Raw genomic sequence first — 20049 nt, forward strand, 5'->3', positions numbered from 1 at the left:
TCTTTCAGCCTATCCTCGTAGGAGAGGTGCTCCATCCCTTGGATCATTCTGGCCCTCCTCTGGCCACACTCCAACAGGTCCGTGAGGACTCCGCAAAAAAGACAGACAAAACAGCACGAAACATCACCTAGCAAAACAACGGGAATCCCCATCGCACAGCAGCAGGTGGGGCAGGCCCAGGAGCTCCTGGCGCAGCCCTCCCGCCCCGCAGCGCCACCTCCAGCCGTGAGGGCTCGGTGGCGTCCGCAGGTGAGGCGGCTCCGCGCAGGTGAGCGGCCGAGGGGAGCGGGGCGGCCCGGGCCTCGGTGTCCTAGCGCCTCGTTGGCCACCGTGGCTGCGGAGAAGGCCGGCAGCTGGGCACAGCTTCCTATCCATCTCCTCCTCCTCCTCCTCCTCCTCCTCCTCCTCCACCGCCGCCGCCGCCGCCGAGCTCCCGCCCCCGGCCGGCCCCTGTGGCGCTGACGTGCGGGCGGGTGGCCGGGTCGGGCTGCGGGGGGCGGCGCAGAGCGGCGCGGCGGTGGCAGCGGGACGTGGAGCGGCGGCCGCGTTAGCAGGTAACGCCGCGGCCGTGCCGCAGGCCGGGCTCCCCCTGCCCGGCGGCGGGGGGCGGCGGCGGCGGGGCCTCCCCTCGCCGGAGCGTTCCGGGCGGCCCCGGGGCAGGTGCCGGCGGCTCCCGGCGGCGGGGCTCGGGATGGGGGCGTGCGCGGGGTTGTACGCGGCTTTCCGGCAGCAAAGGCGGTCGACGCGCGGAGCGGGAGTTGCGGCTGTGGGACTCGGCGGAGCCGGGAGCGGCCGGGCGAGGCCGCGGTGCGGCGGCGGGAGCCGGGCAAGGCCTGTCCCGGGGAACGCGGGGCCGGGAGATGTGCGGAGGTACCGGCAGCTCCCGGCAGCACGCGGCGGGCGGCGGCTCGGGCGGCACCGCGGCACGGCCGTGCGGAGCCGGAGCCTGAAGGGCGCCTTCCTGAGCGCTTTCCGTAGGAGGAATTCATCTCAAACCTTCCTTATCAGGTGTTGCTGGGGTTAAAGTGCTTTCTCCTTACTTCCTTCACTGAAAAGTCATTGAACTTTCCCTCTCTTCTCCCCTTATTTTTTTTCTCTCTGTGAAATGCCATACGTGCCAGCTGACGCTGAGTTTTATCCTTTCAAAAACACTTGTGTGCTTGTAGGATTGTCCCCGTAAAGGAAACAAACTCTTTGTAGCCTTGTCCGGACAAAACTGGGCATGGTCTGAGCTGCAGTTCCTCTTGGAGGGTTTCTGCCGAAGTGCTGTGGCAGGCTGCCTGTGGGAAAGCAGTGCACCTATGAGTGTGATAAGCTGCCAGAAACCCAGCTATGATTTCTGCAATTTGTGTTTGATGCTAAATAGGAAGAACTAAAAGTGTCTTCCTCTTCATTTGCTGTTGCTTGAAGATGGTTCACAGTGTAATTGTAGGTACTGCTGATGCTTGCCTGATACTGGGTGATCACATTCCTGACTAGTAAATCCTGATGCTACCAGTGACCCATAAAATTGAAATACCTGAATTAAAAGCTTACAGATTGCAAGAATGCATGGTTGTTACTTATTATTTCATTTAAACATTGCTGCTTGTCAGCACTTTTCTGCAGAAGTGGAGAGAAGTAGCATGTCATGTCTCCAGCCTTGGTGTCCTACCTTATTCCTGGGAGAAAACAAGCCATGGAGTCATCCCATAGCTTGCTGGCACTGCAGGCTCAGTGTGGCCTATGGACTAGGCGAGCAGGTGCTGGGGGACAAAGGTTGGCCATTGCGTTCAACCTTCCTTTATTCCAAGCGTGGCATATTAACCAGGGGCAGGGATGGACTCCTGAGTTAGCATTAACCTGCAATCTTTCTTCTGCTGTCTTTTCAAGATGAAGAAAAATGCTGGGAAAAGGCTGAAGGACAATAGAAGCAATTAAATGACTAAAAAAAATTTTTCCTTGTGCGAATCTATAACCATAAGCAAATGTCATCTTATGATGCTTGCTCAAAGGCCATAAAGCTGTGGTAATGTGCAAGTTAGATTTGAAGTATACATTTTATAAAATAACTGCAAGGAATAAAAATGGAAGAGTTTATTGCTGGGGTGGGATGGTAAATATCAGAATTGTTGGAGCACAAGTTAGTAAAAGCAACATAGGAAAGGTTTCAGAAGTAGAAGTTAAGAGTTAGCTTATATTTTTAGTGGATATGCTTTTAATATGTGTAAGTTAATAAATTATTTTGTGGAAACACAGTTGCGTCTTTTTGAAGCTATAAAACCAGCAAGCAAACGTAGGGGTAAAGAAGTTTGCTGCAAGGCTTACTAACTTCATGAAGTAAGAAGCACTTACTAACTTACTAGTTAGTAAGAAGAAGCTTACTAACTTCATGAAGTAAGAAGAAGTAGTAGCTTGCAGAAACTGCAAATTGAGCTCATTTCCCCTGCCCTGTATTTCTAGCTGGGTAGGTGTCAGTGTGCAACCTGCCCTGAGCTCTGTATCTTTTGGGATCCAGGATGACTGCCTTCTAGTGTTTGATGGGCACAGTAACCATAATGGTCCTGCAGTCTTCCGTGCGCTATCGGTGTTTGGACACAGTAACCACAATGGTCCCATAAGGAAGGTCAACTCCTGGCTCCCCGTGCAAAGGCAGTCTTGTAAACAAAACCCTCTAACCTTCACACTCTCTTGGTGTTTAATAATGGCAATCTGAAGAAGACCCTGAGATGTTACAGGGTTTGACAGAGGAAATTCAATGTATGATGATGTGAGTGTTGTGGCCAAGGTGAGAAGGGAATAATTTTTTACTGTCGCTTTCAGTACAAAATGCCAAAGCATGAGATTAAGCTGGCAGGTTCAAAGCAAACAAAAGGGTGTTTTTTACTTACCCAATGTGTAGCTACTTAAGCTTTGAAAATCCTTTCTGAAGCATGTGGATACTAAAAGCTCAAAGGGACAAAAAAAGCAACCGGATGAATTCATGGAAGAAAACTCCTCAGAGGCCCATCCTGTAGAGCTGCTGTGGCTCAGGGTTGGCCACGGGTGCAGCTGGGATGGGATGCAGGCAGAGCACTGTCGTGTGTTTACCAAACTTTTGTATGCGTTCTAGGCATGTAGAGCTGCATGCAGTGCTACAGGCAGCACCCCAGGAGCAGCAGATCTGCTCTTTGACCCAAAACAGGTGATTCTGGGGAAACTATTTGCTCATATGAAGAATTTGGTACCAGCTGAACCTAAGGAACCGTGTCTGAATATACTAAGTATGTTGGCTGCTCTCGAGGAGTTGTGTTGTCATTGTCAAATGGGAACAGTAGCTCAAGCAGTACCATAGGGCAGTTCTGGCACCTGCGGATCTGATGTCATCCTTGTGCTCTGGGTTAGCACAGAATTTGGAGGAGACAGAGGAGGCTTTCCGAGCCTTGCTTTTGATGCTGTCTTTTGGAGAACAGGGGTTTCTGATAAATTTCATGGCTGTGATCAAGTACAAAATGCTGTGTTCAGAGAAAAGAGTTCCCATCAAATAGATTGGCAGCAGTGCTGTGGGGATGAGTCTGCACGTTTCAGGGGATTGTAGTAAGAAGTAGGATGCAGTAATGTGAGAGTTTATCTTTTAACCTTTGGTGTGAAGTCTAAGCTAATAGAATAATGTGCATAGTTTCATTTGCTGCCCTTTAGGAAAGATAAACGTGAGCTATGATCTGGAAATGGTCATCAAGGCTTGGAAAGGGTTTGGAAAGCATGATCTGTAAAGGCCAGATATAGCCCTTGATCTGCAAATGCAAAAGGCAAGCAAGTTCTGTTCAAGCAGAAGGAATTTGAGACCAGGAGACAAAACAATACCTTCTTAAATGTGCTGAGTCTTTGTTCTTCTGATGGTAATTATCAAGAAAAGATGAAGCCAGTTTGTACCAAGGATTTGATTTAGTTAGTAACAGTGGCTGTGCTTCAGGAAAACCTTGGAGTGAGCGGAGGTTGTGGAATCTGCTTTTTGAGAAAGTTACTGGAAGAAGGACGGAGCCTGCATGAGGGACACTCTGACTTCTCGTGCGGAGCTTTGAGCTTGATGAATTCTTCAGGTTCTTCTTGTGTTCTGTCCTGGGCTTATCAAGAAAAAGTCATTTCAATGCTCAAGAGAAATCCAAATTCTGTAATACAAAAGTAGATTATTTCAGTTGTTTCTGGTGATTTGTTGTTACAGCTGAATGCATTTTGTTTTAAAGTTGCTGGTGTTGAGGCAGGTTATTGCAACATGTGTTCAACACCAAAACGCTCTGGCTTAGTAGTGCAGCCTGTAATCCTGCAGGAAATGTAGTTCTGCAACCACACTGTGATTTAAACCGGGAAAGTCAGAGGGATAATAACTAAAGTATTTGTCATCAACTGTAGTATACACTGTATGTCACTTCGTAGTCTGTGTCCAAATGTTCCAGTGTCTTCTGTTCTGACATGATTTTAAACAATTGTCAGTGTCAAATTTGGTGGTTTTTTTTTTTTTTTTTTAATAACTATCAATTGTAAAATAGATTGCATTTATTTTGGTACCCTCATTCTGAATCTGCTTTTTGAACTATGCCTGGGCAAATAAAAACAGACTTGTGATGTAACATTTTAACATAGCATACTGTATGTTTAGATTTGTTTGCAATGGATGTGTTATGTTTGTAGTAAATAATGGGAACTGAGACTTAAAAGATGTATTTCTGATTGGCACCAATACTGCAAAGAACACATTGAAATAAATGAATGTTTTGAGTTGATCTCTGTAGATGAAGTGTCAACTTCCCTGTTGCTGAATAGCATGCAAAAATGGGGCAGGCCACAGTGGAGCTAGTTCAGGCTGGCACTGCCACTGCTGTGTCACAGGTCAAAATGGAAACCTGCTGTTACCCGTGGATATGGAAGGTAGTTTGGGAGCCTCTGAAGAACACTGAGTTTTTTCCAGTGAATGAGTGTAGTGGGAGCAAGTTGCTGCCAGGCTGTGCTTGTCCTGCAGTTCCTGTGTAGATCTCAGCTCCTGTAGGCATGCTCAAGCTGTGCAGGCCACATCACAGCTACTGCTATAACACGTTATGGAGCCGTGGGTTTGTGTGGGTTGGTATCTGAGTGGCCAGGAGGATTGCCAGGGCAGTATGTTCGAGTGTCAGGGTCCAGTCTGCTCTTAAGAACCACAGCGGGAAAATTCTCAGTCATCACCTTGAGATCTGAGTGTATCCTGAATTCGTAAGTAATCCTACAAAAAGCCTTTTAACATCAAATAAAACAAAACTTCTATTTGCTTTTTGGAGCAACGTTGCAATTCATGCAGTGAGTTTGCTGAATTGATTTTTGCAAGAGAAGTTAGTTATATTTTCATTAAATATATTTTCATAGTGGATATCTTGATACTTTCAGTATCTTGAAAGAATTGGCTTCTTTATAATTAGCATGGCTTAGCAGACTGATTTGAAATTTGGAGGGGAAAAAGCAGAAGTAGAGAATGTGACAATTCAGCGCTTGACCAACCAACATCTCTGTCACGTCAGCTGGATGGGTGGCTGGAGTGACAGCAGCAGCTTCCTGAGCTAAATCAGAGCTGTTCTCATGGATTTTTCTGGGAATTTTCATTATCACTTGGCAAAGCTTTGGTCACGCCAGGTTTGTTCCTAATTGCACAGAGAGCTGACTGAGAGGTGATGTTGGAATGACCGCGTTATTATGGAATCGGTTGTGGAAGGGCTGCAGTCTGCTTGGGCACCAGGCCAGGCAGGGCCGTGGCTGGGCGACTGTATGGGGTCACACGGTTCTTTGAGCTCCCATCTGAAATGTTTCCAAATTTATTCCAGTGCACTGCATTGCAGCCACTCTCCAGGAGAGGTGGTGGCGATGAGAATCTTTTAGAAAATGTTTGGAGATGAAGAGGGGCCGTTTTGCTGCATCTTCCATTTCCTCAGTGGGCGTCTGCCTGTGGGTCTGCCCAGGAAGAGACAGTGAAGTGTGCTGCAAAGGGAACGTTCTGTAACTGGTCTGCAAGGTCAGGGCTTCACATATGCATTGACCTCCTCTGTTGCAGACACCAGAGCTTACACACTGCATTTTCCAGGAGAAAGATCAAAGCATTAGGGGAATGAAAAGGCTAACAAATGTTTTAATGGCTTCAATTCCAATGATTCTCTAGGGCTGTAATGCCGTGCATAGCTGGACGGATGTAATTGCTTGCAGTTCCCCCAGCAGCTTGGCTGCTCCTGCACCTGTCTTTGCAGACTGCAGGAGGTAACAGAAAGTCCTTTGTACATCTCCCTGCTGCAGGGGACACAATGAGTGCTGGAGCCTGGAGACGGGGGCAGTGGTAGCAACACAGTAGCAGAAATGCAGGGTGGAGGTTGAGAGATTACTGCTTTAGTTTACCCCACCTCAAGAAACGACAGCATTTTGCTATCCTCTAAACCTATGTAACCCTTTGTTGATTTCATTAGCAGAGAGAAATGCAGAAGTAAGGAGCATGCGTATGGATTCTCAGTGCTGGAACAGTAGGACTGCAAAAGATTCTACATAATCATGGACTCTGCTGGGCCCTAAAATAGTGTAGTCTTTTATTACTGTATGAAAATAAGAATCTTTAAAGTGTATCTAGAGGAGGACTGCAAAGTGATCCAGAGGATGGAGCATCTCCCTGCAAGGACAGGCTGAGAGCTGGGGCTATTCAGCCTGGAGAAGGCACTGGGGAGAACCTGATGGCAGCCTTTCAGTACTTAAAGGGGTGCTATAAGAAAGAAGAGGACAGACTCTTCAGCAGGGACTAAGGGGAAATGGTTTCACAATTAAAGAGCGGATATTTAGACTGGATATAAGAAAGTAGTCTTTTATGATAAGGGTGATGGGGCACTGGAACAGGTTGCCCAGGGTGGTGGTAGAAGCTCCATCCATGGGAATGTTCAAAGCCAGTCTGGATAGGGGTCTGAGCAACCCAACGTAGTTGTCGGTGTCCCTGTTCATTGCAGGGGTGTTGGGCTAGTTGGACCTTTAAGGTTCCCTTCCAACTGAAATGATTCTATGACAAATCTACAATGATTTATTTTTCCTTTCTTTTCTCACCTTTGTACCTTACAAAGGTATAGAAACTGAAGAGATAAACCTTTGCCTAATTTGTAAGTGGTTATTTTTACAGTGTTTTCTGATCACTTGGATCATTACTGATCATTTCCCTGTGTTCACACAGCTCGTCTTCAGCAGATGTTCAGGCCATGCATGGCATTCTGCGTTGTGGCACAAGGAGTATTACTTGTGTGGGTGCTGCAGAGTGATGCTGTTTCTCCAGCTCTTACTCACTGCCTTCCCTTTTGATGAGCAATCTGCCGGGCCCATTTTCTCCTCCTCTTTTAATTTTTTCCTAAAAATAGACCTACCAGCTGTGTATTCATTTGTGGGCATACACACGTGCGTGTTGCGTCATTGCTTTATTGTCCTTATTTGCTCTTAGTTGCAAAGAAGCTGTTTCATTGAGGCTTTAATGTTTTTACAAATATCAGTAACTGATCTTCTTGTGGTCATGGCATGAATGTTGTTTTAAATTTCTCAGCTCCCAGAAGACAGAATAGAAACGGGCTCATTTATCATAGCTGTACTGAAACAGAAACGTTAGGAACAAAGTATTTAAATGTGAGTATATAGAAGAAGTTCCAGAGATGATGCTGTGATGTTGGTCTTTAAAGAGCAGTCCAATTAGAGCTGTGCTGTGTCTTCACAAGCCGTGGAAAACAGCCACTGTCAGGCACACAATCTCAGATTATATGGACTTTGAGCAAGTGTTTGGTTCATTGTACAAGTGTCAGAAATGAAAATAATTTTTTTTCTTCAGCTGTTCGCTGACTTGTTACACTACTTTTCAAACACCCACAACATCTCAGTATTTTTTTGGTCATTTATACAAGCAGAAATTCTAACCTTGGCTTGGGGTAAGGATGCTTTTTCAAATATGTTTCCCATCAGCTTCTGATTGTAATCTGAAATTTTACCTGCTGTTGTATGTTTTACTTTGAAGTTCTGCATCTTTTCAAAGAAAAATAAATAATGCTACTAAGCTAGGGAGAGAAATCTTAAACATGATGTTTCTTAGTGTGCTGTCACACTGTACAAGTCATGTCTTACGGTCAACACCCGCAGAACGTGGCTTTTGCAGTGCAGTCATCTAAATAGATGCTCTTCTTCAGGCTGTAGCATTCTTTTCCTATGGTAAATAAATACAATCTTGAAACAAAATGGCATCTGATGAGTTGGAGATTTCTGTGCTGCGTGCTGATTACATGTGGATATGTTCACTAACAAAGCACAAAGCAGTGATGAAAAATATAGAAAATATTTTGACCGTATACTCTTTCAATTTAAATCCTTACTGCATTTCCTTTTTTTTTTTTTTTTTCATGCATATACTTATTTTTAAAGTACTGTATTGAATTTCTTTGGAACCAATTTCTTTTCTTTTTTTACAAGTGTGGGAAGTCGGCTTCTTTATGTATTTGTTAAGGAGTTGTGTCTGTTCATGTTGTCATCATTTAATCAGTGGTTTGAAGAGACTGAGCTGATTCCTAGACTTTTCTTTGAATGCCATTTGCAGCTTCTGTTGCAAACCCTTCAGTTACAGTTGTGGATCAGTTACGGAGCTGTGTAAAAGGAGAACGTATTTACGCCCTAAAAGAATGCAGTTCTATTGTTCCCTGATTTTTATTTCTTTCAGTCAGAAATAGGTAGCTCACATGACTAGTAAGTATATACTTTGAGTGCACCAAATGGCTGTGGAAATCTGTTTAATTTCACACAAAAACGGCTATTAGAGATTGGTTGTTTTCTGTATTAATCTTGGTTTCTTCATGAATCCCTGTGGGAGGGACAAAAGTGAACAAAGGATACTTTATGTTGTTGGCATGTTTGCTCAGTGACTGTGCTGGGTTAGTTCTAGGCAGGAGCAAGAGAGAAGGCAACTAGCTGGAAGAGGAGAATTTTGAGACAAGCTGCTTCTGGGCAAGCATTTGGGAACTGAGGGAAGATGCCAAGGCAGGAGAGGCCTGTGAGCTGAGCAGGTCAGAATGAGTCTGGAAGTTTCAGAAGGGAATGCTTGAAGAATGACATTGAGGCAAAATGTTGTTTTAACAGGTAGATGTTTTGGAGTGACGCCTGAAGATGAGGATGAGTCGTGGCATGGTGAGATGTAGTCTCTGAGAACTAATTGGCTCATGTTTGCCTCGAATTTAACATCCTCTCTTGAGCAGTCTCTTTTATGTCAGCCATCTTACAATAGCCAAAAAAAGTTTCTGGGAGACAGCTGAGGCAGGAGCCCTCTTATAAGGACCTGTCACTTCAAGCACTGCATGAATTTTATGGTGAAATTACAGCTGACAAGATACAGCTGTGCACCAGGGTTGTATGGATGCTTCATTTTTAGATTCATGCCCTATTTTTCTCATGAAAAACTTATCCTAGGCAGGCATACCCACAGAAGTCTAACTAGTAGTGTCAGGTCTGACACTGAGGTAAGCACATCCATGTGATAAATAGAGGTGTTTTTTTTTCTTAATCTCCTGTAAGGGTTCCTGCTTTTTTGAGGTGCTGTGGGAGCTATTGGTAATAGGTGAATGGTTGGACTGGATGATCTTTTAGGTCTTTTCCAACCTTGGTTATTCTATGATTCTATGAACTTAGGAATTAGGCAATTTAGAAAACACAGCCTTCAGTTTCACTGTGTTCTGTTATGGTTTTCACTTATCTTTCAATACTTACAGGAAGAGAGAATGGAAGAAGACTATGGACGGGTTTTTAATGATCCTTCTCCAGCTGAGGGGGAGGTACGTGGTGTCTCCCCAAAGGGCACCCACCCAACTGGAATGGGAATGACTTGGTGCAAGGCTCCAGACTGCAGTGAGTCATAGTTGGGTCTGTGATAGCTGATACCACATCTCTGCACTGCCGGGTGTAATGGCAGTCAAATTTTGACCCAGATGCATGTGATAGCATTTATTTGGAGTTCACTGGAACATAAAACATAGTGAACACTCCAGGATATGTTACTAGCATGTCATCTGGATTGGGCTGCGTTATTTTAGCCATTACCTACCTGGATCTTTACAGGCTGCAACAAAGGTGTGACCTTGATCTGTGGTATGTCAGGTGCAGGTATTTGTGTGTGGCTTCACCAAGTGACTCCCTGTGAATAGAATACTTCTGCTTTTAGGATCAGCTGATGTCCTTAAAGAAGCTCTGTGTAAAGGCTATTCCCAGGACGTTTTTCTGTTTTTTCTTTTTTTGCTTTTACCTTTCTAGTTCCAGGATATCCTGTCCTGCCTTTTGTTTTTCACAGCTTCCTGGAAATGAAAAGCATTTACATGGCATCAGTCCTACAAATGTGAATGCAGCTTCACAATCTCCCTGCTCATCATGGACTGCATAAATCAGGATAGATTTCAAATGGAGTTTGTACAGTATGGCATGTAAAACTGGCTGCAGCATTACAGTTTTCAAGGAATGAAAGAGATGCTGATTTTTGATTTCCTTGGCAACCAGACTTTATGACTAATGAGAAGAGTAATGGAGAGACAGTGCAGGACAGCTGGTGGAAGAGAAATTTAAGAATTGGAAAGAGAGTTTCTTTTAATCAAAATCCATGTCTTTCTCTACTCTGCCTTCCATGTTGAGGATGACCAATGTGGAATTGCTAGTAAGCACTGAATTGGCAATGACTGTAATTACTTGGAAGCTATCAACCTGCAGTTTCCCTTGCAATCATTCTGAGATTGAAGGAGTGATGTGGAAGTGACATTTACTGTGTGCAATGCTCCTGTCCCAGGAGGCTTAGCTCATATGGGCTGCGCACAGCTTTGCAAGACCAGCAATGAAAAGTTCTCGCCTGTGTCTAAATCCATAGGATGGAGTATTTTCTGTTGTTGCACGTTATTGAGGATTGCTGCTCTTCTAGGGACTCCTCTGGGGTCCTTGCACTGGATGATATTGCACTGATGTTGTTCTTGGTCAACAGTAGCACATTTTCACTGTGCCAAGAGTGTCCTAGCAAAGAAATCCCTATGCTTTTTGATGCACAAAATGCTCATGAATTCCTAGACTAAAGTAGCAGTATTTTCCTGTTTAGGGAAAAGTGGAAGAAACTGAGAATGAAAGTACTGTTATATTGAGCTAAAGATGTGCTTTTGAAGCTAATTTCCACTGCAGCTTAATGTTTAAAGGAGAAGGCACTTTTAGAGAACGTTTTACAAGGGGAGTGCCAAAGCTCTCCATAGCCAAGTGCAGTCTAGAGCACTTCAGGGAGAATTTCTTGCCTGGAATAATGTCACTCCATTTTCTAGGATGTGGCCATTCTGCCGTCATGTTTTCTCTTAGATATCACCAGCGATACAGCTATTTCCATGTTGGTTGACCTGATTATAGCTAACATTTTAACTGTAAATGTGATTTGCTCCCCTTTTAGATGGCAAGAATCATTCAGAGGCTGTGAGGTGGAATACCTTAGAGGGACGGGGAGATGAGTGGAAAGGAAGACTAAAATCATTCACAGTGATGAAGGTCTGTCTTTTACTGTATTCTTGCTCCAAGGAACAGATCAGGTGAAACAGATCAGGTGAAACCTCTGCCCCATGCTTCCCTGCCATTATGTTGTTCAGTAAAAACTTGGTTTGAGATCGTTACAGCAGTAAGCTACAGGGAGGCTTCCATAGTTATTACAGCATTTCCTGGTGGCTCAGTATTCCTTCTTGAAGCCACGCCTGGCTTACTGTAGCTTCCTATGCTCTTATGACAGGGCGCTGTATGCATTTCAGGAATGCTGTCAAAAACTTCCATATCAGAAGAAGATCACTGTGTCACACAGCATGCTGGATGTGTGAAGAAATTAATTGTTAAAGCATCTAGTAAAAGTTGAATGAGTTTTACAGAATAGAAATGGGAAAAAAAAAAAAAGAAGCTTATTTTTACATAGCCTTTGAAATATACTTTTGGTTCTCAGTTTTAATTTGAACATAGGGAATTTTGCTAACTCTGCCCTTCTGTATAATAATAATAATGTTATCTGTTAACAGACCAGAGGCAGTGGTATTTTTCTTCTAGCAGAATCAGGTTTCTATCTTTCACAGGTCATGGGACTGAGAGGTTAGCCAGCATGAGTCACCATTCTCATTGTTGTCTGTGAAAGGGGAGTAGGAAAAGACTTTCAGATTGTGCGGGTGCTTGAGAAAAGGGATTTGATTAATTTCTTGTTTTCTTTGTTGTTTCCAAGAAATGGCAATTGAGTAAGAAGCCTTAATTTGTGTATTTATTTATTTACTTCTAAGCTTGTCAATGTAAGCAGTTACAGCTAAATGAATTCTGTTTCTAAGTTACCTAATTGAAGCAGAAAATCTGAAAGATGGGATTTTCCTTTTAACAGAGCACCTATACTGAAGTACAAAGGCAGGTTGATGATTAATATTATTAATTTTATTTCTGTCTAATAAGAAAGAGATATCAGCTGCTTTTATTCTTTGTAGGCTCTTTTGGGAAAAATACGCTCCAGGCTTAAATATAGTATTTCAAATTACAATCTAGTGTGTCCTATAAAAATTCTCTATTTTTTAGTAGAAATGATAAGATAATTCTTCAGACCTTGGGTCTGTCCTTCAGTCAGCAAAAGGAAGCATGCATGTCCATGTAATTGAATACAGGTATGCTATTGTGAAGGGTGGAACATGAGTCTTCGTAAAGAGAGGTGGAGTCTCCAGTAACATGGTGTGATGGGGATGCTGATTCATTTGTTATTTGACGATACACTTTCCAAAATGGGTCTATGGGATGTGTGGCTGTTGTGTTTGTTGTTACCTGGTTGTTTTTTTTTTTTTTTTTTTTTTTAAATTCAGTGAGATTTGGGTTTCGTTGATTGGTCTGATTTGTCCTGTTACCTTCACTTTTTTTGAACTCAATTATTCTTGAGGTCTTGCCTCAAGATGCTCTAAGCTTTTTGCAGTGGTCTCTGGAATCTGCCTGAACATTGTTTTTTTTTTTTTGCTGTATTGTCTATCTCAATACCAAACAATGGATTTGAGCTTTTTGAGTTCCTCGGGAAGTGTCTGACTTCATTTAACTGTCAGAGTTCTTTGTGGTACTACATTTCTATTCTGTATGTGATTTTTTTTCTTTCACGTTATGTTTTCAGTATTTTCTAAGATGATCTTAGAAGACTTCTAAATACATGGTGCTGTAAGAAGCTGTATGTAAAAGCTTTAGTTTACCGGTTCCTTTGAAAAATTCAAAAACAAAAGCTCTACTTTGATGAATACTTTTCCTCCAAAGAGGAAACAGCTCCAGTGATTTCAGGAAATCTATGAGGGGCTTGGTGCTTCCCCTCCTCTCCACAAGCATGCTTGGATCCTGTAATAGTGTGAAGAAATATCCATTGTGAAAGGAGATTTGAAATACTTCTGTTATCAAGAAAGAGTTTGAATCAATCGTGTTTGCCTTCTCTGTAGAATTTCCTGGTGGCTCCAATTTAAGCTCCTGAGGAATTCTGATTTTGCATGAATATACAAAGAAGTTTTATTGACTTAAGACCACCACATCGGAGTCCCAGATAGTGTGCATCAGTGAACTTCAGTTGGAATGTTGTAAGACAGAAGTTATAGAATTGCAGAATCACAGAATGGCCTGGGTTGAAAAGAACCACAATGATCATCTAGTTTCAACCCCCCTGCTGTGTGCAGGGTCACCAACCACCAGACCAGGCTGCCCAGAGCCACATCCAGCCTGGCCTTGAATGCCTCCAGGGATGGGGCATCCACAACCTCCTTGGGCAACCTGTTCCAGTGCGTCACCACCCTCTGTGTGAAAAACTGCCTCCTAATATCTAGCCTGAACCTTCTCTGTCTCAGTTTAAAACCATTCCCCTTGTCCTATTGCTATCCATTCTTGTAAATAGCCATTCCCCCTTCTGTTTATATTCTCCCTTCAAGTACTGGAAGGCCACAGTGAGGTCTCCCTGGAGTCTTCTTTTCTCCAAGCTAAACAAGCCCAGTTCTTCAACCTTCTTCATAGGAGAGGTGCTTCAGCCCTCTGATCATCTCAGTGGTTCTCCTCTGGACCCAATTTAGGAGCTCCACGTCTTTCCTGAACTGAAAAGTCCATAAAGCTGAAGAGGATGCTGCAGAAAGCAAGGAAGTGGTCAGGTTGTTTTTTTGTGAGTTCACTGAAATAAGTTCCAAAAGATCATATGGTTTTCAGTTACTGTACAGCCACTGCTATGTCTGTGTGCTTTAGAACTGTGTTTCTCATTCTTCAGCAGGGAAAAAAACATCAGTAACTGTTTCATGTTGAACTGTGGGCAGTCAGCAGTGAGGGTCTGGCTTGTAATTACAAATGCATTGATTGAATGCTTCTGTCACCAGAAGGTTATGCGTGACATTTCTGACAGTCTCCTTCATGTTTTGATTGCCACTGTTAGTGTTTCTGAGTACTTGCAATATCTGCAAATGTTGAGACTGAAATTCTCTCGAGTGATACTGTTAAAAGGACATAACACATATCATTTGGCCACATTTATGTTTAAAATAAAAAAGGCAGCTGCTTTGCAGACTGGGTGTGAAGTCTTGTGAGTCACTGGCTGAAACATGTTGACCTGGGAAGAAGGAAAGAACCATCAGGATCTGCGTTGGAAGTAATTCTAGCAGAGAATTTTCCAAATGATTCATTGCCATTGTATTTAAAATATTGTCTATTTCTGGTCTGTGTGTGGTTTCCAGTGATTATATTTCCAGTGATTACAGATTTTTCTGCTTTCCATGTAGTGTGTATATTTAATATGTAATTATGTGATCTTTATCCTATTTTGTCAGGCAACAAATTTGTTTAAAACTTCACGGAATTTCTATTTTACTGGAATTGGAGAAGTATAAGAAAGTTGTGAAAATGTGCAAGAAGAAAATACACTGCCTTTGCCTTGGCCTTGGAAGAATCAAGGGGATGTGCCTTAAAACTTAGAAATTAATAAAAATAAAGTTTTAAACGGGAAGGATTTTGAAACTCATCAGTTAATAGATGGGGCTAGGCTTGGAGGAAGGCTTTAAAGGTGCTCTTCTTGATCACAGAAGGTGTTTGAATTAAACAAAAAAGTATAAGAAGATTTAAGTTTCATTGAAGTGTGCTTAAGAATTATTTCACGTTATCCTCTTCTCTAATTGATTAACTGGATAATAGGTTTAAATGTGCCAAATGACAAAACCCATGGATTTTATAGCAACTGATCTGAATTGATCTAACTATGTCTGTTTTTTCCTCTTGTGACACCTAAGTGAATCCAAATGATGTAGAGCAAGTTGAATTAAATGAAGTTGTGCCTGTTTCTCGGGAGCGGTGATGAGAAAATTAGAAATTTCTTCAAGAATGTTAATGAAATGAAAGCGCTAAGTGAGAATGGCTGCTTGGTGCATTAGTGCTCCACCTATGCCTGGTCCTTCTCACAAGTATAGGCAGTTCCATTTGATTGCCTTTCAGTTTTCTCAACTCCATTTTGTACATGTGGACATTATTTGAACATGTGAAGTCAGCTGCTATGTTTTTCTCTTCACTCTATAACAACAACTTAGTCCTCCTGGTTTTCATACTCCCCTGATGTTTCTATTGGGTGGCTGGATTCCGTCAGAAACTTCACATCTGTATGTTCTTTGGAATACTACTTCTCTTGATCTCTCTTTTGGGGACTTTTGAACCAGCAGTTAAAAACAACTGGTCTAGAAGTGTGTTATTTAAATCCCAGAGGTCACATTGATCAAATCTTTCTGTGATCCGCATTAAGTACCCTACTTTTGTAGTTGGAGAATACAGTTTCAACTATCCTTGACCTCAGATAGTTCAGAAAAGTGCCAATAATCAGTTGAGAAAGCTTCACAAGTGGAGTTTCTATTATGTTCGTGCTGCAAAAGCACGGAAAGAAGGAAAAAATTGTTGCATGTTTTTCTCTTTGAAATATTTAAAAACGTGCCTTTATTCTCTGAAACTAAAATTCATAATTCTCTGGATCAGCTGTGAACATCTGAAGTCAAGGTGAGGCCCAGGTAATTCAGGCCGTGCTTGCACATATTTGCTGAATTTTGCAACGTGCTGCAGATATCATCAGCTGGGGGAGGTAGAAAATGCAACGCCTTTTGTGAAATGTTGAACAAAATCTTCAAAGCAGTGGAGAAACCATTAGGTTTAGGGAGGTTTGAGTTTTTAACTTGAGTTATTACAAAAATACTCTATGTTATGTATGTCACATTTTCTTTGTGTTTCTGCATTAAATATTTTGGTTTTAGTGAAGGAAATTGTCATGACTAAGGAAGTACAGAATGTTAAAAATGATGAAGTCTGCTTGAACCTTGAAGTACGAGAGGACTTAGTTTTCTGTCTTGAAAAAGTGATACTTGGTCTGTATTCATTCTCTACACCTGTGTCCTTCACAGCCTTCACATGTGGTGGATTTTCAAGACTGGAGATCCAATGTAAAAGCTTGTTGCCTGGAGGAGTTTCTGCTCTGATTTTTGCTTTCTTGGTGTTATATTTGCTACTTTGTGCTGGCAATGGAAGTTCATTCATCTTCATTTTGATCTGGGAGGAATTATTAAAATGCATGAAGCCATCCCCCTTTGGAGATCTTTTTTTTAATGCAGTCCTGGTGCACTGGATACCCTGGTTAGTGTTGCAGGAGCTCTGGGCTTGGTGCTGGCCAGGTGGGGAGAAAGGGATAGAGAATTGGGAAAAGTGACTTTTGTCCCTGGGGCAATGAGCTTTCAAATTACCTCACCTGTTCTTTGATGCTCTTTCCTAAGTCACAAATTGTTAGGTCTTTGTGTTTTCCCACTTAATGGGGAGTAAGCATTAGGTAGCGAGTAAGGAGGCTGAATCTTCCCAAGGGGAGGAGAAGAGTGTTTTTTGGGGAGCGTTTAGAATATACTTTTGTGTCTATAGGTTGTGGAGAAGAGTAACATTCTGCTTGTATGATCTTGTATGTGGAAATTGAAAGTTTCCATGGTAAGCCTCGTACATGGTTTTCAAGGATAGTTATTTTTAATAATGTTTTTAAAATTATGTCTTCTAATGTGTTTTGGAAACAATTTGGATTTACATTTTATTATGTGCTGCCCATACCTGAAAGAAAAGCTTATGTAAGTTGATGTGGCTGAAGGACATGATTGGAAATTTTGACACTCGAATCAAACTGCACGACTGCACTGGCTGTGCTTTGGCATGTCGGGCCCCATTTTATGTCTCATCCATTCCACAAGCAGAGGAATCTGTGGCCCGGTGTTAGACAAAACATGAGGATTAAAGCTCTGTGCGGGTTGAATAAGCAGCAGCTTTGTTCAGAAAAACTGAACAATGTTATGTCTGGACATGAAGGAACAGAGCTTCCCTGCACTTCAGATCCTGCTGCTGCCAGGTTTCCAGTTCATGTCATCGTCTGTGGGGAGTGAGCAGGAGCAGGTAGGCCATTTTTCCTTGAGGCCTGTTGTCCAAGTATTTTGACACCTTTTTGGGCTACAGGACACTGTCCCAGCACATGGTTTCCCCCTGCAGCTGGGGCTGCGGGATCAGGGCAGCACAGTGCTGATGAGCTGGGCTTGTGAGAGCTGCCTGGTGGCTGCTCATGGCCTAAAGCCCAGCTGGATCCTCTTGTGGCAACTGAGAGAGAACTGAAGGTAATTTTAATCATGTGTTGTTTTTACAGGGCAAGATCACGGTCTCTGTATAAGATCTGTAGGGGAGTCTCACTGTGGCTGATGCTTGAGCTCAATTTTTTAACATAAACATGCATGTGAAGTCCTGAACTTTGTGAGTCTAAGGCAAAATGTATTGCAGAAGGAATAGTGCTTCCTTAGGGAAGGGGAAAAGAAGAATGACTTGGCTTCTTGAATATTTTTTTTCCTTTGTAAGTGTAAGCTATCTTCCCTTTCTTGCTGATGAAGTAATGTGATGTGATTGGTAGCTATGTGTTGTATGAACACTAATGCACTGTATCCAGACATAGAGATTAGATTAAAATTATGATCAAGTTGAAGATAAAATGCAAATAAATGAAGGGCAAAAGAAAAAAGAAGCCCTAACCCTGCCCTGATTATTGTAGAGCAACGGTCTACAATTTCTCTCCTTTCCCGTACCAGGAACTATTAGCATCTGGATGAAGGCTGATTAGAGATGTGTGCGCTAGTTATCTCAGGCGCTTGCTCACAAGTTGAGCCTCTTGCTTGCCTGCGTTCGCTGCATTCTGGCTCCAGGCACACCAATTGGTTTCCTTTGGGGTGAAAATAAAGCGGAGGATGCTCCTTAGCAGGTCACCTGATATTCCCCAGCTCTTTGTTCACATTTTCTCTAGGAGACCAGACTGGATCTGGCAAAGCTATTTGGCAGAGAGTAAAGTTAGTTAACACCTCAAAATGCATGTAGGATGGATGCTAGCCCATCAGTATTTCTTAAAGGAAGGGAAGCAAAATGAAGACTATGCCTACTCATGTAACTGAAGGAAGAAAAGGAAAAGTGGTCATGAATATTACAGCACCTTTTATTTAGCAGATGCTCAGTTTCATTCGGAATTTAGATGTGCTGTCCTTCTTCAATGTATCTAGCCATCAGGCTATCGCGGGATGGATGTGTTTTAGGCATATGAATTGACACTACTCCAGTTAGTCTGAATGAAGACTATGTGGGGACAGGACGTGGTGACTTTATGTCTCATTTCTTAGAGGAGTTTCCCAGTCTTTCAAGGTTAGCCCACATTTCAGATTACAAAAAAAATCTTTTTCAAAGAGCACGGGTGTCATAGATCAATGCTATATCTAATCTTGGAGCTACAAACTCAGATTGGGAAGTGGCATTGGTGGCATTACAGTGACTATTCTTGAAATTTTTTTTTCTGCTGTAATTGCTTGGGAGGTTTTGAATTTAAAAACACCTGAATCACATTTTGTGGCTGCATTTACAACCTGACAGAAAGCTTTCCTTGACTCTACTTTTGGCTTCTCTGCCAAAACAAATAGGGTGTTCAGAGCATGTGACCACAGTGGTTTGCCTTCTGCATAAGCTTCTGTAAGGGAATCTGTAATTATGCTCAAGGGCCGACCCTGCTAGTCATGATTCTGCATGCGTTATTTTCAGATTACTTTAACATCAGACGTGCTGTGATCATGTGTGCCTTTGGTTGCTTCAGTACAATACCCAGCCTTAGGGATAACTCTTCTGACTCTGAAGAGGCAGTGCTTGTACTGTAGTGCCTGCAGCCATAGCCTTATTGCTACCGCAGGTTCCTTCAAGAAGATGAGTTTGACCAAACCTGGTCCCTTTTATGAATTTTGTAACACTGAAACAGAAAACTGATCTCGATTTCTGTGATAATGCTGCTCGGTAGTTTTTGGTCAGTGTTGACTTGAACAGAATCTTCTGAGCAGGGAGGCATTTTTTTTTGTGGTGTTGCTGTTAAGTGATTGGAAGTAGTGTTCTGATTTGAGATTTTAAAATCAATACAATACTCTTGGACTTCTACATCAGCCTGTCTAACCATTTTCTGAATAAGAGCTAGATTTCTTAGTGTTTGCTCTCTGTAAAAGCAGCGAACAGTGGAGCTGCATTGGCCATCTGCTGCAAGGCCCAGAGACTGTGAGCCCACAGTAAGATAAATGGTCTGGCTAGGAGGAGTACATTTGTATTGCACTGTGGCAAAACCTGATCCAAGATTAGCTGTGGTTTGGGGACCATAATCTGCACGGCACTCTGTCAAGGTTTAGGGAAGCCCTTGAAGAAAATGAATATATTGCCAAAAATCAAAGTTCAGCTATGGTCAGGATGTGGTCAGAATGTGGAAATTGTTCTGGTCTGCAGTTCTTAGTGCTGCCAAATTCCTGTTGGTGCCAACAACAGATTTTGTCTGATCTGTTGCTGCTCAGATGCCTAAGTCCTTATTGCACTGTGGCTTCTTTGAAAAGCTTTTCTAGCTCTTCTAGATCAGTACAAGAATTAAAAGTTATTTCAGATGGATTTTATTCTTCAAGCATACATTCCTTATATTTTTTTAAAAATTGAGCTAGATAAATAGTA

General features: G+C 42.7%; 1 protein-coding gene across 2 annotated transcripts in view; it reads left to right on the top strand.

Moving 5' to 3' along the window:
- Positions 1-236: 236 nt before the first annotated feature.
- Positions 237-20049, top strand: part of MYO6 (myosin VI) — a 100213-nt gene continuing 80400 nt past the window's right edge. Inside the window, exon 1 of one of the 2 annotated variants that reach the window (XM_042830171.1) lies at positions 237-249. The gene's annotated coding sequence lies outside the window, so the exon portion shown is untranslated. Of the gene's footprint in view, positions 250-506; positions 555-20049 lie in introns of those variants that run through there. The other variant, XM_042830162.1, reaches the window with a different exon arrangement.

This window comes from Centrocercus urophasianus, unplaced genomic scaffold (genome assembly GCF_019232065.1).
Source record: "Centrocercus urophasianus isolate 14NV4802_14NV808 unplaced genomic scaffold, USGS_Curo_1.0 seq_10, whole genome shotgun sequence".
Lineage (NCBI taxonomy): Eukaryota > Metazoa > Chordata > Aves > Galliformes > Phasianidae > Centrocercus > Centrocercus urophasianus.